Source organism: Mus musculus, chromosome 16 (genome assembly GCF_000001635.26).
Source record: "Mus musculus strain C57BL/6J chromosome 16, GRCm38.p6 C57BL/6J".
NCBI classification, from domain to species: Eukaryota; Metazoa; Chordata; class Mammalia; order Rodentia; family Muridae; genus Mus; species Mus musculus.
This window is the reverse complement of record NC_000082.6, coordinates 36,224,049-36,248,074: the sequence shown is the minus strand read 5'-3', so window position 1 is coordinate 36,248,074 and position 24,026 is coordinate 36,224,049. Positions and strand designations below refer to the sequence as shown.

The following is a 24,026-nucleotide window of genomic DNA, read 5'->3' as shown; positions in this document are numbered from 1 at the left end:
ACTTCAGGATCTTTGGTGGTGGTGGGATACCAAAAGGAGGACTACCCTCTCAGAGGTGAAGGGGAAGGGTGATGGGAGGAAGAACTCTGTAAGGGGTGGCCATGAAGTGGGGACAGAAAATGGGATACAAATAAATAAAATAATATATTTATTTTTAAAAGAATAAAAATGAAAACAAAAGAAAAAACCAAACCAAAAGGAAATGTTAGAAACAAACAAACAAAGAGTGTGTCCCCGTATTTTCAATTGTTAATTGCATTGATGCCAGACTAACAGGTTATGTAAATGTTTGTCAACTTCTCAATTGTCCAAAATTAAAAGTCAAGCTGCAGTGGGGAAGGTCAAATAGCCTACATAACCAACTGGCTGAGTAAAGAGTGTGGCTTTAACATAATAAATGGCTGCCATCTTAAGCTGGGGCAGTAGAACTGGTAGAACTTTGAAGCCAGAAGAGATTCTGGCAGATACAGAAGGAAGACTGAAAGGAGAAAGAACAGAGCTGGGAAGTATACAAGTGGGGCAATGCAATGGTGGAGAGGCTGAGTTAAGGTAGAGGTTAGCTGAGAGACTGCACCAGGAAAAGGCCAACAGCCTTAAACTGTATAAATGTCTCCCTCTCTTTATTAAACCTTGAACAGGATCCCACAAATGACCTGCAATATCAGGCACAGGAATGTAGGGCATGAGATGCAGGTTAAGAATATGAATTCTAGACACAAGACCCAGAGGAGAGAATCCAGGCATGGGAGTATGACAGGAAGGCATCAGCTGGAGTCAGAGAAACTGAAATTCCAGAGCTCAATGTATGCTCAGAGTTGACAGTACCCAGAGGACAGTTTAAAGAAGCTTAAGTACTGAATAAACATTACATTTTGTAGCAATAAAAGAGAAGTAAGAAGAAATGTTTTGTAAATGTGCATAGATGCTGCAAAAGGAAAGAAACTGAGTATTGACAGTCATAGAAGGAAATTTTAAACTTGAAAATGAGGTAAATTCACTGAAGAAAGAAAGAATTGACAAGATTAGGAACTAAAAATATTTTCTGTGTTAATAATGGAAAACAACACAGCAGAGGGCATTGGTACCCTATAGGGCTTCATTTTAAGTATTATCATAGAACTATTTACATTGATCACAGTTTTCTCTGTCCTCTCTAAAAAAACATCAGAGTAAAGAAGAAAGGAGTACAATCTCTTTGTACTTGACCCTTAAATTGGTATTAGTCTCATTCATTTGGGAGCTAGCCAGGCTAAAGAAAAACTAGACAACTTTTAAAATTAACCTTACAAGGGATTATTAGAAAAACTGACCCGTCCAGCAGGTCCAGTTATTCGAGGGCCTCGAGGGGACCTCCTCCTAAGAACCAAGTGGGGGGTAGAGAGAGACAAGGGCCTTGTGCGAATAATGACACGGAAACGTTCTGTAATGCATCAAAGCCCCAAATGTATTGAGAAAGGCCCAAGGCTTAAATGCACAAGCAAAAGGGGAAGTACAGATACTTATCAGCGGGAGGGTTGGGGCAATACAAGCAAAAGGAGAAGTACTTATCAGTGGGAGGGGGCAATAGAATTGCACATTCTTAGGCAGTTATGAGGGGAAGCAGGAACTTGGTGGTATCAGGGTGTGGTCAGGACATCAGCAATGACTTAGGGCTGGAACATCCCATGGTTGTTCTCGGAATCAAAGCGTTGGTGGCCCGCTTTTGACCCCTTTTTCTTCTCAGCGGGGGGAGGGGGTGGGGGGGAGGCCCAATTTAGAGATCAAGAGTTGTCTAAATAGCTCCCAACAAAAAACTACACTAAATTTTTTCAGCTACCATAAAACAATAACCTCTGGAAGAGTAACCCACAGGGTATGATGAATTTGGATGCCAGTCCATAGGAATGGTAGATCCAAGGAGATTTAAAGAGGAGATTATAGCATATACCATGCACTCACCATATGTGAAACAGGTACTAAATATTAAGCGATGCAAAAACATGTAATTCCAAAGAATGAGATTTAATAACAGCTATCTTAGAAGCTGGGCCTCAACTATGATGGCTGACATGCTAGACAGAAGAGCTTGGCTATGAAACAACATAATAGACCTGGAAGGGTTAACATTCCCAAGGGTCAGTTGCAAGGTGAAGGTGAATATGCTGAGTTACAATTGCAGATTCTATTTGATGATCTCACCTTAGACCAATGTCTTACAGTAGCTTTAAATGCTTGGGACAAGGTTGAACAACAGTGAAGACAGTCTGAATCATTTACCAAGAAAACTCAGGGTTCAGATAAAGCTTTGAGTGATTTTTTATAGTGATTTTTTTGTTACAACTTCAACTGTAAACAGAACAATATCAGATCTACATGCAAGAGCAGAATTAGTTGAATCTTTAGCTTTTGAGAACAATAATGTTGAAGGCAAAAAAAAGGCTATTAGACCTTTAAAGACCAGACCTGCATTATGAATCTGGTTATGAATGCATTAATACTATGGTAGATATTGGGTCTAATGTGTTCAATACTGCTATGATAAGACAGGCAATAGCTAGAAGTATGAGAGCTCAGAATGTCTGATGCTATGTCTATGGAAGACCAGGTTATTTCTTAATGGAGTGTAGACAAAGATCCATAGGAAAATATTTTCTCTGATTGTAGTCCAGAGAGAAAACTTCCTAGGATATGTAAAAAATGTGGAAAGTACAGACACAGGGCTTAATCTGTGGTGCTCAAGCATGCGTGCACACACACACACATGAATAAATGGAATAAGAATTTTAAAAGAGGGCTGGAGAGATGGCTCAGTGGTTAAGAGCACTGTCTGCTCTTCCGAAGGTCTTGAATTCAAATTCCAGCAACCACATGGTGGCTCTCAACCATCTGTAATGAGATCTAATGCCCTCTCCTGGTGCATCTGAAGATAGCTACGGTGTACTTAGATATAATAATAAATAAATCGTTTTTTTTTTTTAAGGAATTTTAAAAGAAAACAGAATTAAATGGAATACATGACTCTGGATGGAACCTCTGTAATAAAGGTCATTATTGCAACAACTTGAGACATTTGAGTGACACCTGAGAACAAGATGTCAGTGTGCCATCAGTGTTTATTTCCTGCTCTGGATTTTTGGGTTTTGGCTATGCAGGAGAATGACCTTGTTGAAAGGGCACACTGCTATTTGCATTAGTAAACAACAGGAAGCATTTGTTTGTGATGGGAAATCACTGCAACTGACTCTCAAGTGCAAGGGAAGCCTAAGGAAGGGGAGAGGGCAGCTTCTTTGTATGTTACGATTTTTTTCAAAAGATGACTTGTAAAATGCAAGTACCATATAGGGTACCAACGCCCTCTGCTGTTTTGTTTTCCATTATTAACACAGAAAATATTTTCAGTTTCTAATCTTGATGTTATACAAAGATTACCAGACACTGGGTTTTATAATCTAAAGAAAGGTGATTGAGCAGGTTTTTTTTTTTCCTATTGTTGTTGTTGTTATTTAAAGACAGAGTCTCAGCCCTCAGGGAAGAAGGATTTGGGCTGTTTATAAATGTGTGTACTTCGTGTTTATCTTGATTTCTAGATTGTTTAAATCATAAGAACACAAAATAACAGACATCAATGTCTCTGTCACTCAGAACTGAACCCAATGCCCTATTGCCTGTTATCCCTAGCACTTCCCTCTTGACATCCAACAATTCCTCTAAAGAGTAGTGTATCCTCCCCCAGCCTTGAAGCAGGCTGATTCAGACTTTGCTGCCACTGAATATGAGATCACCTGGAGTGTAGCCTTCTGACTTAGATGGCTATATTGTTATGTCAACTACAGCTGCTCTTCTCCGAGACTCTGCTACGTGCTGAGAGACCCTTGAGACATTCCGGAAACACATCCTATCCTGCATGTCGCCTACAGGCTGGCTCAAAGCACCAAGAATGGACTGGCGGGAGCGGGGTGGGGGGGGGGGGCCTTCCCCCTTATAAGCACGGTCTCTTAGTAAACTCGTGGGCCTTGATCAGAAAAATTTGTCTTGGCTTCATTATCTTCTCTCGCAGTCTAAGTCTCTTTCAGCCCCAGCCTGCCTTCCAAAAATACCCAGCTCATGTAGGCCACAGGCCGGTTTACAACAGAGTAACCTTACCATTTACATGATTGAGATATTATCTGATAATTACCTTCTGACTATAAATCCATCACTTGGGAAGCAGAGGCAGAAGAATCAGACACTCAAGGCCATGCCTATAATCTGAGGGCTCTGAGGTAGAGGCAGAAGAGCAAGATGTTCAAGGTTCATAGTGAGTTCTAGGACAGCCTGAGCCACAGAGTTCCAGGCCAGGCTTAGCTACATGCAAGCCCTTCTAAAAATAGATAACCATCCGGCATGATATCCCATGTCTATAATCTCAGCACTTGGGAGGCAGATGAAGGCAGCCATCTGTGAATTTGAGACCAGCCTGGTCTACGGAGTTAGTTCCAGGACAGCCAGGGCCTGTGAAACAGAAACCCCGACTCCAAAAACACAACAACAAACCCAAGAAAATCCATAGAAGAAACGAAGGTGTTTGCCATTTTATTCTTCCTGTGTGGAGATATACATTTTTGGAACTCCAAAAAAATTCCACTGTAGACAGTTTTATTAACTTTTTAAAGTAGGGTAGATCCTAAGCAACCAGCCTTGACATTATTAATTAGTCTCTTAAAAGAAGTTTTTGAGGTTTATCGTATTTAGAAACTCTGGTGCTACATGTCCTTCCTCATATGACACAACATGATATCATTTTTGGCACAGGGAGTTCAGGGGAGAGCCATGCTCACCACAGAGTTCTTCCAAGGTCCTTGGGAGTATGGGCATTCCTACCTGTACTGACTAGTTTTGTGTCAACTTGACACAGCTGGAGTTATCACAGAGAAAGGAGCTTCAGTTGAGGAAATGCCTCCATGAGATCCAACTGTAAGGCATTTTCTCAATTAGTGATCAAGGGGGAAAGGCCCCTTGTGGGTGGGACCATCTCTGGGCTGGTAGTCTTAAGAGAGAGGGTTCTATAAGAGAGCAGGCTGAGCAAGCCAGGTGAGGCAAGCCAATAAAGAACATTCCCTCCATGGCCTCTGCATCAGCTCCTGCTTCCTGACCTGCTTGAGTTCCAGTCCTGACTTCTTTGGTGATGAAGAGCAGCATGGAAGTGTAAGCCGAATAAACCCTTTTCTCCCCAACTTGCTTCTTGGTAATGATGTTTGTGCAGGAATAGAAACCCTGACTAAGACACTACCCATGACTTCACTTTCCTGTAGAATCAGATATCAGGCACCCTAGAAGGCTTGGAGGATCTAGGTCCTTAAATAGGATGCCAAGGAAAACTCCTTAATTTCACATTAAGAAGAAAGAGCTAAAGGGACTAACTAAATTGCTATGCATTGCAGGAAATATTAAAGAAGAGAACCTGCACGTTTCCAAACTACTGCTGGCAAGTGGCGGACCACATGGCCCACGCATGGTTCTCTCAGCTCAGTGGTCTCTCTTCCCACCAACTCTCCAGCAACTCCCCACCCCCACCCCACCCCCCAGTTCCTCTCGCTACCACACAAAACCCTACAAACCCCACGGTCGGAAATTTAAGATTATTAGCCTAAGAGTTAGAGTTTTATGGTTTTTAAATTTTGTTTAGTGAGCACTGAGACGAGTCACGTGTACTCTAGCATAGGAGTTGAAACAAAGAAACTGCTATCATACTCTGAGGTCCCCTGTTGTGAGGAGCTTCAGACTACTCTGAGACAGAGAGAGAATTTAAGATTATTTGCCTGAGAGAGTTTTATTTTATTTTTTATTTTTATTTTTATTTTGTTAAGTGAGTAATTAGGTAGTGCTAAAAAAAATGAGTCTGTGACTCAAGTGGGGGCAAACTTTGAAATAAAGAAACTGCTATCAGAACTGAGGTCCTCTGCTGTGGGAAATTACAGGCTGCTCTAAGAGAGAAGATGAATGGAAGTTGCCTACCTCTTAGGGCAGAGGGAATAAACTGTGAATTTAAAATTAGAATTATTTGCTTTTAGGACAGACTTCTATTCAGATTCTGTCTGAATCACGTGGGAAATTTCACCTGGAGTTGGGAACAAAGATAGTATATTAATCACTGACTCCAGAGTAGAGAGTGCAGTGATAATCATTGCCTGCTTTGGTCAGGTATTTATTATTAATGTCTGTGGTTCCTGGTAGAGAGATCAGCAGATAGATATTACTCAGGTATTAATAAAATATGTCTGTGGCTCTAGGCACAGAGCCAAACAGTAGATGGTATAAGATTGCTTAACCAGCCACAGGATACTTACATTCTGTTAGGGTATTTTCAGATATTTTAATTAGAAATAGTTGAGAGTAGTTATCAAAGAACAGTCCAGATTACTTTACATAGATAGTTGGTTTTCCAAAATGTCAGAAATCCACAGAATGTGACATTTAATGTAATTTTAGTCACTTGTTGAGACTAGTCTGCTCCTGACAGCTTTCACTTTCTTGGATTCAAAGAAGAAATTGAGCATCTATGAGTTACTCCAGTTGTGGTGAGACAGCCACTAGGCAAGAATTGCTTCATTTCATCTACAGACATAATACTGTCCAAAAATAGAACACAATTACAGGTTAGGACAGCTTGCTTCTGCCGAGACGGAATAGGCTAGTCCTTAGTTTTCTTTTTCTCTAAGGTCTGTCAGATGATCCTGGGACAGAAGGCTGAAGGCCGACATTCCAATGTTTTGAAGTAAGGAACTCTCCAGGTGATCAGCAGTCTTTATAAATTGGCTAAGTTTTGTAAGCTATATTTTGTGCTTCTCATATTTTCAGGTAATACTAGTTGTTCTTGGATTTCTGACAGGGTTGAAAAACTACATAGTTTCCTAGTCAACTCAGGCTATTTATTTTGAGAAAACAGATTTGAGCATATGGTTTTCAGATGACATACAATCTAAAGCCAGGACATAAGTCCAGAGAAAATCTATATATCTACAGAATGTTATAAAATAAAACTTATTTAAGCACTCTTTCATGAACACAGGTATAAGACCAAAAAGGACATTAGGCACTGAGGCAAAGTCCTTACGGTCAGGTGAACAGGTACAGGGTGGTGGCTCAGCTCCCAGATGTCACTCATCTGTCCTGTGTTGTAGGAGAAAGCTTGAGGGGACAACTCTCACTAAAGGGTTGAGAGATAAAGAAGCAGGCAGTAAACTGTATATTTCCCAATCACAGCAATAATTCCCCTTCAAAGAACACCAAGGTGAAGATAATACAGAAAGCCCTTGTTGTATCAGGAAATTTAGTCAGGAAAATCTACTCCTCCAAGACTATGGTCAGTGGGGTCTCCACACAGTGTCAGACCAGAGGGGGGTTACTGTATCCCTAGAGTTATTTGAAGAAGCCCAGAGAAAATCTCTACTAAATGCTGTTTACTTTGTAAACTGATCAAATATAGACATACCCATTGGAGCCCTCATTGCAAATCATGACTATATTTGGTTTTGCATTCTTTCGTGTGTGTGTGTGTGTGTGTGTGTGTGTGTGTGTGTTTTGATATTTGAAGCAGGACTCAATAGGTAACCCCAAGTAGCCTGGAACTTTCTATATACCTCAAGCTGAATAACATTCTTGAATAACATTTTCCTGCCTCATTCTTCCAAGTTCTGAAATTAGAGGCTAGAGGCTTGAGTAGCCAGCTAAGGCACATCAGCATCTCTGAGGACTCTCAGCAGGATGAGGTTCCCAGATTTGTGACTCAGGTAAGATGAGTCAACACAGCCGTAACATCTCTCACTTTCTCCTCATAAGATCAGACCACTGCTTGAAGAGAAAAGAAAGCAATGAGATATATGAAAAATTTGAAGCCATCAAGTATAAAGTTCAAGTCAAGACTTTATCCACCAGCTGGCTGAGACAGGCACAGATAAAAAGAGGCAAACATGGGACAGAAGTCAGGGATTCCAATGGAAGAGTTGGGGAAAGGATAGAAGCAACTTAAGGGGATGTCAACCCCACAGGAAGACCAACAGTGTCAACTAACCTGGACCCCTGGGAGCTTCCAGAGACTGAGACTCAACCAAATAGCATAGAAGGGCTGGTCCAAGCCCCCAGGCACATATGTAGCAGAGGGATGCCTTGTCTGGCCTCAGTGGGAGAGGATGGGTCTCATCCTGTAAAGACTTGATGCCTCATGGTAGGGGCATACCCAACGGAGGGCCACCCTCTCAAAGGTGAAGGGGAATGAAGATGGGGGGAAGAATTCTGCAAACGGAAACCTGGAAGTGAGGGCAACATTTGTGATGCAAATGAGAGGTAGAAGCAGGCAGATTTCTGAGTTCGAGGTCAGCCTGGTCTACAAAATGAGTTCCAGGACAGCCAGAGCTATATAGAGAAACCCTGTCTCGGAGGAAAAAAAATAAAAAGGTAGAGGCTAGCTGAAAGACTACACCAGGTAAAGGTCAACAGCTTTAAATTATGCAGATGTCTCCCTGTCTTTATTAAACCTCGAGCAGGTTCCCACAAAAGCCCTGAAATATCAGGCACAATATTATAGGTCATGAGATCCAGACTAAGACAAGAATCCACTTGAGCATGAGGGGAGGCATCAGCTAGAGTCAGAGGAGCTAAAAATCTCAGACCTCAGAGTCATTAATATATGCTCAGAGTTGACAGCCCAGAGAGTACAGCTTAGAGAAGCATATTTACTGAAATAAATATTATGCTTTAAAGCCATAAAAGATAAATAAGAAGTAATGTTTTATAAATGTGTATAGATGCTGCAAAAAAAAAAAAAGAGAGAGAAACTAAGTATTGACAGGCATAGATAGAAATTTTAAACTTGAATTTAATACGGGAAATTCTCTGAAGAAAAGAGAGAATTGGCAAGATCAAAAACTGAAAATGTTTTCTACATTAATAATGGAAAACAACACAGCAGAGGACATTTGTACTGCATATAGTTTCATTTTAATTATCATCATAGAACTATTTACATTGATCACAGTTTTCTCTGTCCTCTCTAAAAAAACATCAAAGAAGAAAAGAGATAATCTCTTTGCACTTGACCCTCAAATTAGTAGTAGTCTCATTCATTTGGGAGCTATCCAGGCTAGAGAAAAACTAGACAACTTTTAAAATTAACCTTACACAGGACTATTAGAAAATCTACATTAATTTTTCCAACTACTATAAAACAATTACCTCCAGAAGAGTAACCGACAGGGTATGATGAATTTGGATGGCAGTCCTTAGGAATGGTACACCTAAAGAGATTTAAAGAGGTGATTATAGCATATAGCATGCAGTCACCATATGTCAAACAGGTACTACATGATTAAGCCATGCAAAATTGTGTAGTTCCAAAATATTGAAAAGATTTAATAACAACTATCATAGATAGTTGTATATATTATACAACTATCATTGTAGGCATTCAACTACAGTGGCTAACATGTTTGAGAGAGGAGGGTTTGACTATGGAACAACATAATAAGACTAGAAAGGTTAATAGTCCCAAGGATCAGTTGCTAGGTGAAGGTGAATATGCTGAGTTATAAATGCAGATTCTGTTTGATGATCTCACCTTAGACCAATGTCTTACAGTAGCTTTAAATGTTTGGAACAAGGTTAAAAACCTGTGACAACAATCTGAATCATTTACCACAATAATCCAGGGCTCAGAAGAAGGTTTTAGTGATTTTTTTTTAAATGATTAACTTCACCTATAAATACATGATCTCATATTGATGTATCTACAGAGGTAGTCTATCTTTTTCTTGAGGATCTCCAAGGTTAAGAGGACTCCTTAGCTCTCTCTTCTAGAATACTGTTTTTCCTGTTTCCTGCCAGATGTTCCTCTGTTGTTATTGAAAGTACAAAGAGAAAGTCCCTGCCTTCAAAACCAAAACAACAAGCTCTAATGAAGGTCCAATTATTCATAAAAGTCTCTTGCTACTCCCTTTTACCCTTGTCCTGATGAACCATATCAACATCATGTTGAGGAGGCTCTACCAAAAGTCAGTAGGGACCATACCATTTCACTTTTATGGTGGGGTTGCTCCAGGCCACTCAGCTGGTATAAGAAGGATAAATTATTGTATCTCCTTTTAGACTAAGAAAAGAGCAACAAGTATCAAACAGTATAGATTAGTATTGGTTTTTATATGATGATAGAAATTTATGGTTATCTTTGCTATATAATAATGTATATATTATTCAACTCTTGTTTAAAGATATATGTTGTTATAACTTTAATACAATTCAATTAAAAATGTAATTTAATGCCCTAATCTTATGAAAGCTACTATTCATAAACTGTTACTAATAATTAAGAAATACAAGTTAGTGTTCAGTCACCTATAAATAATCATATCTTTTAATGCATTCAGAACTAGTAGTCATGTTAGATACTAATGTAGTTGATTGAAAGAGGAGGCTTTATTTAACCACATATATATATTTTCAAAGTTAAGCCAAAACATGTAACTAGAAACAAACAAGGTTGTCTAATTAGATATGCTCTAGATAGATATATGGTCCTCAAATACTTCAGAGCTCTGCAGAAAATGTAATTTAGGAAGTGTTAATTTAAAAAAGGCTTGTTTGATGGACAGGCACGTCTGCTCCACTCAGTACCCCAATCTCCTCCCATGAAGATGATAGGTACTGCAGAATCTCCACCTGGAGTTTGCTTCAAATGTGGTAAAACTGGCCACTGGGCTACAAGCTGCCCTTTACTTTGACTGCTGACAGTACGTGGTCCAAACTGTGGACAAGCAGGACACTTGGAAGTTGATTGCCCCCACTTTGCCTAGACAAGATGGGACAGTTCACCCAAGTTCCCAATGGGAAAAAAAAAAAAGTCTGTCAGATCTTCTGAGCCTGCTGGCTGAAGATAGATGCCCCACCAACACATGAGAGCCTTAGGTTATGGTCCACGTAGCCAGTAAGTTTCTGTCACTTCTACAGGTTTAGAAGCTGCTTGCTCTGCACTTCCTGCTTACTCAGGTAAGCTTTACCCTTCTTGGATCTCTAATGGGATTGAAGACCAGATAGTGAGAGCTTTTCAGTTTTCCTTGTTACAAGATTCAAAAAGATAAACTCACACAAGAGATGTAACTTAATAGACATAAAAACTTAAGTTGTAAAGGATCTAAAAAAGTGTTTTAGGGTCAAAGGAGGTTTTTAATGTTGGTAAATATAAGCTGTAAGATTAGAGTCTGAAATGCTTAAATAGTAATAAGAACATAATTTAAGATATATAAAAAGAATGAAATATTTCAGAGAGATACAGAAATATATTCTCTAAAATTGCCAAATACAAATGGATTAAACACTGTGAAAATAATTCTTACCCTGATAGTTCTCATGGTTGTTCTTATATTATATAATTTGCTGTTATTACAAACAAAGCCATTTCTTGAACTAGAAAGGGAAATGTTGTAAAAACCCACACATATTGTATTTATCAGCTTTGAGAAATTGTGTCCCCATGCTTTCAAATGTTAATTGAACCAAAGCCAGGCTAACAGATAATATAAATGTTTTTCAAATTCTCATCTACTCCAAAAAGAAAGGCAAGCTGCCCTGGGGAAGGTCACATAGCCCCCAGAGGTAATTGGTATTGTAAGGAGTGTGGCTTTTTGCATCTTAGAGGGCTGATGGCTTGGAAGTGGAACAGGAGAATGGGCATAAGAAAGTGTAGATCTGGTCCTTAAAGGTATAATAGTCTTTTTCCATTCAGTATTAGTATACTTAAAAGCTTAACACTCAATTAATCCTGCTCTTACATCTGGATCTGATATTGCTTTATTTGCAGTTGAAGTTAATCACTGTAAATAAATAACTAAAAGCTTCATCTGAGCCCTGGGCTATCTTGGTAAATGATTCAGATCATCCTCACTGTTGTTCAACCTTGTCCCAAGCATTTAAAACTACTGTAAGACATTGCTCTAAGGTGACATCATCAAACAGATTATACATCTCTAACTCACCATACTCACCTTCACCTACCAACTGACCCTTGACAATATTAACCCTACTAGTCCTATTATGTTTCTCCGTAGCCAAAGCCTCCTCTCTCTATCACATCAGCCACTGTAGCTAAGGGCCAGCTTCAAAGATAGCTACTATTAAATCTTCAAATCTTTTGGAATTATACAAATCTTCATGGCCTAATTATTTAGTACCTGTCTCACATATGGTAAGTGCACACCATATGATATAGTCACCTTTTAAAAATATCCTTAGATTTAACCACTCCTTTGTGTTGCCACACAAATTCATAGTAACCAGTGGGTTGCTGTTCTGGAGGTAATTGTTTTATGGTAGCTGGAAAAATTATTGCACTTCTTCCACTAGTCCTGTGTAATTGTAATTTTAAAATGTGTCTTGACGAGAAAACCAATGAGAAACAATGAAAAATTCAAAGCCATGGAGTATAAATCTCAAGTCGTCCAAAAGCAAAATTACTTCACTAAGGTTAGACTCCCTCAAGCACTGTTACAATTTTTCCTGTTGCCCAAACTGTAGCTTCCTTTATACCACTGGTCTATAGTTTAGACACTCACAATTGGAAGACTCCCAAATGCATTGGATGGTAGAACACTAACCTTATTTTACCTTGTGGACAGTCTCTCAGCTAGCCCAACCCAACTTCTCTGCCATTGTGTCTATCCATGTGGTTCTCACTGCCTACATCCCAGCTTTGTCCTGTCTACCTTCCATCTTCCTTCTGTGTCTGTCTAGTCCTCTCTGCATCTGTCTGCATCTCTGCCTAGGCCTACATTCTGCCCATTCTCTTGTCCTACCTCCAAGCCACCAGCCCTCTATTATACAAAAGGCCACACTCCTTACTCAACCAGATGGCTTTGTGGACTATGTGACCTTTCCCGGGGCAGCTTGCCTTTCTTTTTGGAGCAGATAAGGATGTGACAAACATGAACATGTCCTGCCAGCCTGGCATTGGTTCATTTAAAAATTGAAAGCACTTTCTCATAGCTGGTAAATAAAATATGTGTGGGTCATCACAGCTTCTCCCCCCCCCTTATTTCAATAAATGGCTTTATCTCTAATAACAGTAAATTATATATAATTGTACTCTCCCCTCCCCCAGCCTGAAACCTGCTTGCTCAGGGGTGGAGCTTGCCGGCTCAATCGTTCTGCCACGCCTACTGCTGGAAACTGCCGCTTTGCTGTTCAGAGCTGTGCACGTGGTCACCCTGCTATTGGACCCCAAGTTTACTTGGTGGGAATCAGGCCCCCTCCCCCTTCCTTCATAACTGAGTGTCGGAACAGTAAAATTGAGCTTTGATCAGAATGCCTGTCTTAGCTGCATCATTTTCTCTCGCCGCCTAGCCCCTCTTCTCTTCCAGGTTTCCAAAATGCCTTTCCAGGCTAGAACCCAGGTTGTGATCTACTGGCCAGACACAACATTTGGCGAACCAACGCAGGGCTGAGAAACGGCAAAGGATTTTTGGAAGAGGCACTGCTGGTTTGGAGCTCCATGAAATAATTAAAGGATAAAGGAAATTCATACCGGAGAAGGTATGGGCTAAGCTGAAACAGTGTTAAACCTGAGTGCTGGTTCACTTAGGTTCAGCAGTGAAGCTTAAGAGGAGCTGGGAACTATAATAGGTGGTAGGCCGTGGCTCTCTGAAGCTACATTTTTAGGCATGAGAAAAGAAAGGGTTTATTAAAAGGAAATTAATAATCAGGCGGATTGCCGCAGTTAAAAAAAAAAAAAAAAAAAAAAAACAACTGCATCATGAGGGAGGAAAATGTCCCAAAAAATAGAGAGAAATTTCAGGAGTGCCATGCTTTGTTCTCTCTGGGCCTTATAGCAGAAGTAGTACTGTGTCCCCTTTTGTGTCTTGTCTAATGTCTGGTGCACCAATCTGTTCCTGTGTTCAATTCATGTATGTTCATGTCCAATCTGTATGAATGAATGTTCTATGTTTTATGTTGGATAATAAAGATGGTATAAAAAACTTTATCTGCAAAGCCGAGAGCTGCCACGTGCTTCAGCCAGGAATCAGACACATGGCAGGAGGGCCCCAGCTGGAAAAAACTGTTCGTTTTAGGAAAAAAGGGTGAGTACACAGCCTCTTAGTTTCAGAGTAAAAAAGCTGATAAATGGTTTGTGACTAATGTGTTTGACAAATGGTAAAGTGCCTTTTATTCTATGATTGTAGCTACAAAAATTAACATTCTCTGATTGGTCTAAAAGTAACTGCTTCATTTGGTTCCTTTTTTATTGATAATGTGCTCTGCATGTTTTCACATTCAGCTCATAAGTTGTTGGTTAAAATTAATAATTGTTACATTGCTACAGATGGTTAGTGTTAAATTTGATAATTCAAGTTTAGAGTCCTTCTGAAACGTGGCATAAGGCAGGCCAAGAGGCTGGGTCTCTAAAGATATTTCTAGTTTAGATAATAATTAATGTGGTTCCTATCCTAAATAGTAAAATTTAAGATAAGATTTAAAGCAGTGCCTCTTTATTAAAGCATTAAAGCTTGCTTTAATAGGTATTCATAGGTATTAATTGGCAGCCAAACTTTGTAATATGATAGTAATGCTTCTAATATTTATTTTAAAGATGATAAATTGTTTTAGACTTGGGTTTTGCTTTCCAAAAGTTATAGATATATTCTAATATTGCAACGAAAACTTAAAAATTATGGTTAAAACTGCCATTGTTCCATTGACTGCAGCTTGCAGTTTGATTGCAAATTTAAGATTTTCTACTCACCATATATTGTTAATTAAGATAATTATAAGAGTAATTATCTTTTGAAAGCACTAATACAGCTCACTTCATACAAAACTGTGACAAAGTTATCTAGTTATGTTTGTCTTTGTGAATAGATTAGACCCTCAAACAATCAGTTTGGCTATAGTTGCTGCCTGGCAGGAAACTGCAATATTGGCAATTTTTTCACAACACTAAAGTTGTGAAGAACGTTTTAACTGTAAGTCATCTTAAGAAAGAGTATCAAAGTTAGAGGCGTAGACAATTATATTGTTCCTCTAGAATCGGTCCTTATTACAGGAGGGCCAAGATGCTCAGATTAAAAGGTATTTTACGTTTGAGTCAATGCAGGGCTCTGGGCAGCCCCAGAGCAGCTTGTGGCCTTTCTTTTGTTTTGCAAACAGTGCCTGAGAAAGTTTTTCCCTGTGTTCAAGAAAATTTCTTTTTAACAGTGTTGCAGATCTATTCAGATGTTTAGAATAATGCTTAAATTCAAAGAGTTTTGCTTCTAGTGAACTGGTAATTACTAGAAAATTTTGCCTCTAGGTATGGCTAATGTAACTTTACATTATGTAAGAAATTTTTATTGTTTCTGCTTCTATACAAGAAGCCAAGAGTTTTAATCTTTCAGTGTATATTGTTTCCTAAGTGGAAAGTGTTTTTTACTAACTAATGCTTCTCAAAGGAAGTTTACCTTAAATCCTTGCTCTCACCCAAAGAATTCAGAGACAATATACTTTTATTACTTAGGGTTTTAGTTTACTACAAAAGGTTTTACAAAAAATAAAGAAAGCTTTTATAATTGTTATTAATTATATTCATTGATAATTAAATATTAGTTGTGCCCAAGACAATTCTTTGGCCAGAAAAAACATTATTGTAAAGTCATTTTTCTCATCCTCCCAGCTGATCGTTGGCCCACGTGGGCCCAACTAGCTGCTGTGGGGCAGATCTTAAGACACACAGTTTCCCCTGTTCCAGCACAAATAACCTAGTTGTGTGCTGTAGATGGTGTTTTAAAATGCTGAACAATCAAACCTTAATTTGTATATTAATAGTCAATGCCATATCTCTGAGCTCACAATTGCTTAAAATTGTTCGTCCCTCAGATACTATTAATTCTCAAATTTGCAATTGCTTATGCATATTTCTAGTTAATAAATAAATTATGCACATGTGACTCTTAATAACTTTGCTAGCTTTCTAGTTACAACCACTCCTTAAGAAAAATGATTGAAAGTGCAATTAGTCACTGCCCCTTTACAGCCAAGTATTTAAAATATTTTGTCAACAAGTTATTAATTCAAAAAGTTAGATATTGTGAAATTTTAAAACTTTAACTTCTTAAAAGACAAAAAAGAGAGAAATTGTATCCCCGTACATACTTTTTAGTGCATTCCCATGCACACTATTTAAATCATACCTTTATTTTCGAAATTTGAAATTTAAATGTCAAAGAATTTAATAAATGCTTTATAGTATCTTAAAAGGATCTACTTATTGGCTTATAGATTGATCCTAAAACAGCTACCTTATTAGGAAAGGAAAAAACAGGTTCTCTCCACAGAATGCTGCAGAAGCATATTAGTTAATTCGTGTGTTGAGCTGGCAGGTAAGTTTACTCAGTGTCCTGATTGAAATGACTAAAAAACTAAATTAAATTCATGTTTTAGATCCATCCTTGCTTGCCATTTTTCCAGTTTAGACTAGCTTCTAGCCTTTTAACTTTATGGCAATAGTTCATCAGAGACTGTGCATACTGACTTGGTAAAATTAGTCATTTAATAGAGTCATAATGATTTTTCTCTTTTCTTCAGTGTGACCAGTCATTCTAACTCAATCTTAGACTGGTCTAATATTCAGTCCAATGTTAGAGATTCCAATATTCTAAATTACCTAGCAAAGTTAATTCAGACCTGCCGCGTCCCACTCGACCAGCAAGAAAGACGCAACCATAGGTTCTTCTTAATGCAGTTTACTCAGGCAGCTACTTACTTCAAATCCCCCAGCCTCTCTAGTTACAAGTGTTTTTCTCTCCAGCCACAACCATGCCCCCACCAATCACCACAGGTCACATCACCTTACCAGGCAGGCTTGTTCAGCCAATCAGGGATTAAGGGCGGGCCATCCACCAAACATGGGCTTGTTTACTACCTGGAGCAGACTTCCATCCTGCTGACCAGGAAGTTCGGAATGGTTCCCTACAATTCCCCCTTTTATATTTTTTTTTGAACAAGCTCCGTGGGTGAAGATAGAGGTCTGATCTCCAGTGTGCAGAAATAGGGGCCATGTACAGGATTGACTCTTAGGCTCACATGGTTTTTCCCAGAGCAACCCTGACCTGCTCCCGTGCCGTTTTTTTCCTGGGGAAAGGACACTAGGACACTCAACCCTCATGCAATCAGACATACCTCCCAGAGATTGTCAAACAGCTTCCAGACTAACCTCTGTGCAGTGCTTAGCCGTACAACCCTACAGAGTGATGGCTTCATTGTTCATTCTTCATGGCAGCAAGCCAAATCTGAGGTGACTCCCTGCTTCCACTGTGGCAAAAACTTGCACCACCATGGTGGCAGTGTGGACCTGGGCATTTTGCAACCGACACATACACCATACACACAACATTCATGTCAAAACTAGGGCCATAGCAAAGGCACCTATCCCATTCCATTCTTTGTCTATGCCAAGCCAGGATCCACTTGGGTAGAATTCACAGTGACAATCGCCGAGTGTAGCTCATTCATCTTGCCATCAAATTTGTACCGACAGTATTCCCCATCTGGGTTCCACACCCATCAGGGGCAGACACGTGCTCATCACCAGCAAGATCAGCTTCTTCATTTTGACAGCGTTGCACTAGCCGCTCTGGAACCCACACTGGCTCTGCGTGATTCTGTGGAAACATGCAAACAGACCCTCTCCCCCAGGCTAACACAGGATCCGGACCATTCCATGATCCTGTAAGCACATCCTTCCATTTAGCATACCCCGGTTTACTGGAGCTGGTATTAGTATGTCCTTCAGCAGCAGAGTGACCTTCCTTATCCAATTGCAAAAAATTTCTTATCTTTCTGGTATGGCCATAGCCTATCCCTCTTTTTGTTTTATTAATAATTCTTTTAAGGTTCTATGTGCTCCTTCATTGATTCCCTGGCCTTGAGAATTATATGGTAGGCCGTGTTTAACTTGTACTTTCATCTGTTGACAAAAAGACACCAGGGTTTTGACAGTATATGCAGGGCCATTGTCTTTTTTAAGTTGTTGGGGCTTACCCCAAGGTGTCTAGGCCTCCAAACAATGCTGTATAACATGGGAGGCCTTTTCCCCTGCCATGGGAGATGTATAAACTATTTTTGAACATGTGTCAATGGATACATGAACGTATTTCAATTTGCCAAATTCTGAAAAATGTGTCACATCCATTTGCCACACCTGTAGAGGGAGCAATCCTCTATGATTCACTCCATAAGAAGGTGGGTGTTGAAACTCAAGGCAACGTCCACAGGTAGTGACTACATCCCAAGCTTGTGCTCTAGAGATTTCAATTTTTCTCTGCAAAGTTTTAGCATTAACATGAAATTTAGAATGAAATTGTGAGGCTAACTCCATAGGGAATGCTAAAAATATGAACTCCATACGAGTACAATTATCTACAATATCATTTCCTCTACTTAAGGGTCCTGGAAGCCCACTATGGGCATGGATATGTCCAACATATAATGGTTGGCGTCTTTCCCACAGCAACTTTTGTAATTGTAAGGCTAAGGCTTGGATGGTACTACGAACTTTTATTTGGCCTGCCACTTCTAGGGATAAAACTAAATTAACTACATTAAAAGGAAAATCACAATCCTTAATGACCTCAATAACTATTTGTAATTCCACCATCTGCGGAGTACAGGGATAATACTGCCTGACCACAGGATCTTTCCCCTCTATCATATATACTCCACATCCGGTTTTTGATCCATCAGTAAACACATTAACTGCATCCTTAATGTGTGTTTTCCTCACCACTTGAGGGAAAATGACTGGATGTTCCTTAAAAAAGGTCATTAAAGGATGTTTGTGATAATGATTATCAAATGAACCCTCATTAATACAGGCTAAAATAGCCCACTCCCTTCCGCTCCACTCGAGCCCCGGGGTACCTTACCAGTGGAGTCACCCGACACCCGCAAAGGCCCACACAGGATTCCCCACAGGATCCTAAGACCTCTGGTGAGTGAAACACAGCGCCTGCCCCAATCCAATCGTGCGGAACCTGAGACTGCGGTAAATAGGGAAGCAGACTACCTGGGCCTGACCTGGGGCACAAGCCCCTTCTGCTCCACTCCAGCCCCGGGGTACCTTGCCAGCGGAGTCGCCCAACACCCGCAAGGGCCCACACAGGATTCCACACGGGATCCTAAGACCTCTAGTGAGTGGAACACAACTTCTGCCAGGAGGCCGGTTCGAACACCAGATATCTGGGTACCTTCCCTGCAAGAAGAGATCTTGCCTGCAGAGAATACTCTGCCCACTGAAACTAAGGAGAGAGCTACCCTCCCAGGTCTGCTTATAGAGGCTAACAGAGTCACCTGAAGAACAAGCTCTTACCAGAGGCAACTATAACAGCTAGCTTCAGAGATTACCAGATGGCGAAAGGCAAACGTAAGAATCCTACTAACAGAAATCAAGACCACTCACCATCATCAGAACGCAGCATTCCCACCCCACCTAGTCCTGGGCACCCCAACACAACCGAAAATCTAGATCCAGATTTAAAAACATTTCTCATGATGATGATAGAGGACATCAAGAAGGACTTTCATAAGTCACTTAAAGAATTACAGGAGAGCACTGATAAAGAGTTACAGGCCCTTAAAGAAAAGCAGGAAAACACAACCAAACAGGTAGAAGTCCTTATAGAAAAACAGGAAAACACATACAAACAGGTGATGGAAATGAACAAAACCATACTAGAACTAAAAAGGGAAGTAGACACAATAAAGAAAACCCAAAGCGAGGCAACGCTGGAGATAGAAACCCTAGGAAAGAGATCTGGAACCATAAATGCGAGCATCAGCAACAGAATACAAGAAATGGAAGAGAGAATCTCAGGTGCAGAAGATTCTATAGAGAACATCGACACAACAGTCAAAAAAAATACAAAATGCAAAAGGATCCTAACTCAAAACATCCAGGAAATCCAGGACACAATGAGAAGACCAAACCTACGGATAATAGGAATTGATGAGAATGAAGATTTTCAACTTAAAGGGCCAGCCAATATCTTCAACAAAATAATAGAAGAAAACTTCCCAAACATAAAGAAAGAGATGCCCATGATCATACAAGAAGCCTACAGAACTCCAAATAGACTGGATCAGAAAAGAAATTCCTCCTGACACATAATAATCAGAACAACAAATGCACTAAATAAAGATAGAATATTAAAAGCAGTAAGGGAGAAAGGTCAAGTAACATATAAAGGAAGGCCTATCAGAATTACACCAGACTTTTCACCAGAGACTATGAAAGCCAGAAGAACCTGGACAGATGTTATACAGACACTAAGAGAACACAAATGCCAGCCCAGGCTACTATACCCAGCCAAACTCTCAATTACCATAGATGGAGAAACCAAAGTATTCCACGACAAATCCAAATTCACACAATATCTTTCCACGAATCCAGCCCTTCAAAGGATAATAACAGAAAAGAAGCAATACAAGGATGGAAATCACGCCCTAGAACAAGCAAGAAAGTAATCCCTCAACAAACCAAAAAGAAGACAGCCACAAGAACAGAATGCCAACTCTAACAACAAAAATAAAAGGAAGCAACAATTACTTTTCCTTAATATCTCTTAATATCAATGGACTCAATTCCCCAATAAAAAGACATAGACTAACAGACTGGCTACACAAACAGGACCCAACATTCTGCTGCTTACAGGAAACCCATCTCAGGGAAAAAGACAGACACTACCTCAGAGTGAAAGGCTGGAAAACAATTTTCCAAGCAAATGGTCTGAAGAAACAAGCTGGAGTAGCCATTCTAATATCGGATAAAATCGACTTCCAACCCAAAGTTATCGAAAAAGACAAGGAGGGACACTTCATACTCATCAAAGGTAAAATCCTCCAAGAGGAACTCTCAATTCTGAATGTCTATGCTCCAAATGCAAGGGCAGCCACATTCATTAAAGACACTTTAGTAAAGCTCAAAGCACACATTGCACCTCACACAATAATAGTGGGAGACTTCAACACACCACTTTCATCAATGGACAGATCGTGGAAACAGAAACTAAACAGGGACACAGTGAAACTAACAGAAGTTATGAAACAAATGGACCTGACAGATATCTACAGAACATTTTATCCTAAAACAAAAGGATATACCTTCTTCTCAGCACCTCACTGGACCTTCTCCAAAACTGACCATATAATTGGTCACAAAACAGGCCTCAACAGATACAAAAATATTGAAATTGTCCCATGTATCCTATCAGACCACCATGGCCTAAGACTGATCTTCAATAACAACATAAATAATGGAAAGCCAACATTCACGTGGAAACTGAATAACACTCTTCTCAATGATACCTTGGTCTAGGAAGGAATAAAGAAAGAAATTAAAGACTTTTTAGAGTTTAATGAAAATGAAGCCACAACGTACCCAAACCTTTGGGACACAATAAAAGCATTTCTAAGAGGGAAACTCATAGCTCTGAGTGCCTCCAAGAAGAAACGGGAGAGAGCACATACTAGCAGCTTGACAACACATCTAAAAGCTCTAGAAAAAAAGGAAGCAAATTCACCCAAGAGGAGTAGACGGCAGGAAATAATCAAACTCAGGGGTGAAATCAACCAAGTGGAAACAAGAAGAACTATTCAAAGAATTAACCAAATGAGGAATTGGTTCTTTGAGAAAATCAATAAGATAGATAAACCCTTAGCTAGACTCACTAGAGGGCACAGGGACAAAATCCTAATTAACAAAATCAGAAATGAAAAGGGAGACATAACAACAGATCCTGAAGAAATCCAAAACACCATCAGATCCTTCTACAAAAGGCTATACTCAGCAAAACTGGAAAACCTGGACGAAATGGACAAACTTCTGGACAGATACCAGGTACCAAAGTTGAATCAGAATCAAGTTGACCATCTAAACAGTCCCATATCCCCTAAAGAAATAGAAGCAGTTATTAATAGTCTCCCAGCCAAAAAAAAAGCCCAGGACCAGACGGGTTTAGTGCAGAGTTCTATCAGACCTTCAAAGAAGATCTAATTCCAGTTCTGCACAAACTATTTCACAAAATAGAAGTAGAAGGTACTCTACCCAACTCATTTTATGAAGCCACTATTACTCTGATACCTAAACCACAGAAAGCTCCAACAAAGATAGAGAACTTCAGACCAATTTCTCTTATGAATATTGATGCAAAATCCTCAATAAAATTCTTGCTAACCGAATCCAAGAACACATTAAAGCAATCATCCATACTGACCAAGTAGGTTTTATTCCAGGGATGCAGGGATGGTTTAATATACGAAAATCCATCAATGTAATCCATTATATAAACAAACTCAAAGACAAAAACCACATGATCATCTCGTTAGATGCAGAAAAAGCATTTGACAAGATCCAACACCCATTCATGATAAAAGTTTTGGAAAGATCAGGAATTCAAGGCCCATACCTAAACATGATAAAAGCAATCTACAGCAAACCAGTAGCCAACATCAAAGTAAATGGAGAGAAGCTGGAAGCAATCCCACTAAAATCAGGGACTAGACAAGGCTGCCCACTTTCTCCCTACCTTTTCAACATAGTACTTGAAGTATTAGCCAGAGCAATTCGACAACAAAAGGAGATCAAGGGGATACAAATTGGAAAAGAGGAAGTCAAAATATCACTTTTTGCAGATGATATGATAGTATATATAAGTGACCCTAAAAATTCCACCAGAGAACTCCTAAACCTGATAAACAGCTTCGGTGAAGTAGCTGGATATAAAATTAACTCAAACAAGTCAATGGCCTTTCTCTACACAAAGAATAAACAGGCTGAGAAAGAAATTAGGGAAACAACACCCTTCTCAATAGTCACAAATAATATAAAATATCTCAGCGTGACTCTAACTAAGGAAGTGAAAGATCTGTATGATAAAAACTTCAAGTCTCTGAAGAAAGAAATTAAAGAAGATCTCAGAAGATGGAAAGGTCTCCCATGCTCATGGATTGGCAGGATCAACATTGTAAAAATGGCTATCTTGCCAAAAGCAATCTACAGATTCAATGCAATCCCCATCAAACTTCCAACTCAATTCTTCAACGAATTAGAAGGAGCAATTTGCAAATTCATCTGGAATAACAAAAAACCTAGGATAGCAAAAACTCTTTTCAAGGATAAAAGAACCTCTGGTGGAATCACCATGCCTGACCTAAAGCTTTACTACAGAGCAATTGTGATAAAAACTGCATGGTACTGGTATAGAGACAGACAAGTAGACCAATGGAATAGAATTGAAGACCCAGAAATGAACCCACACACCTATGGTCACTTGATCTTCGACAAGGGAGCTAAAACCATCCAGTGGAAGAAAAACAGCATTTTCAACAATTGGTCCTGGCACAACTGGTTGTTATCATGTAGAAGAATGCGAATCGATCCATACTTATCTCCTTGTACTAAGGTCAAATCTAAGTAGATCAAGGAACTTCACATAAAACCAGAGACACTGAAACTTATAGAGGAGAAAGTGGGGAAACACCTTGAAGATATGGGCACAGGGGAAAAATTCCTGAACAGAACAGCAATGGCTTGTGCTGTAAGATCGAGAATTGACAAATGGGACCTAATGAAACTCCAAAGTTTCTTCAAGGCAAAAGACACCGTCAATAAGACAAAAAGACCACCAACAGATTGGGAAAGGATCTTTACCTATCCTAAATCAGATAGGGGACTAATATCCAACATATATAAAGAACTCAAGAAGGTGGACTTCAGAAAATCAAATAACCCCATTAAAAAATGGGGCTCAGAACTGAACAAAGAATTCTCACCTGAGGAATACCGAATGGCAGAGAAGCACCTGAAAAAATGTTCAACATCCTTAATCATCAGGGAAATGCAAATCAAAACAACCCTGAGATTCCACCTCACACCAGTCAGAATGGCTAAGATGAAAAATTCAGGTGACAGCAGATGCTGGCGTGGATGTGGAGAAAGAGGAACACTCCTCCATTGTTGGTGGGATTGCAGGCTTGTACAACCACTCTGGAAATCAGTC

The 24,026-nt window shown here is 39.6% G+C and overlaps 1 protein-coding gene across 1 annotated transcript in view; it reads right to left on the bottom strand.

The window, feature by feature from the left end:
- Positions 1-24,026, bottom strand: part of Csta2 (cystatin A family member 2) — a 35,886-nt gene that overhangs the window by 9,373 nt on the left and 2,487 nt on the right. The window contains exon 2 of the mRNA NM_029733.3: positions 9,190-9,251. The gene's annotated coding sequence lies outside the window, so the exon portion shown is untranslated. The remainder of the gene's footprint in view (positions 1-9,189; positions 9,252-24,026) is intronic.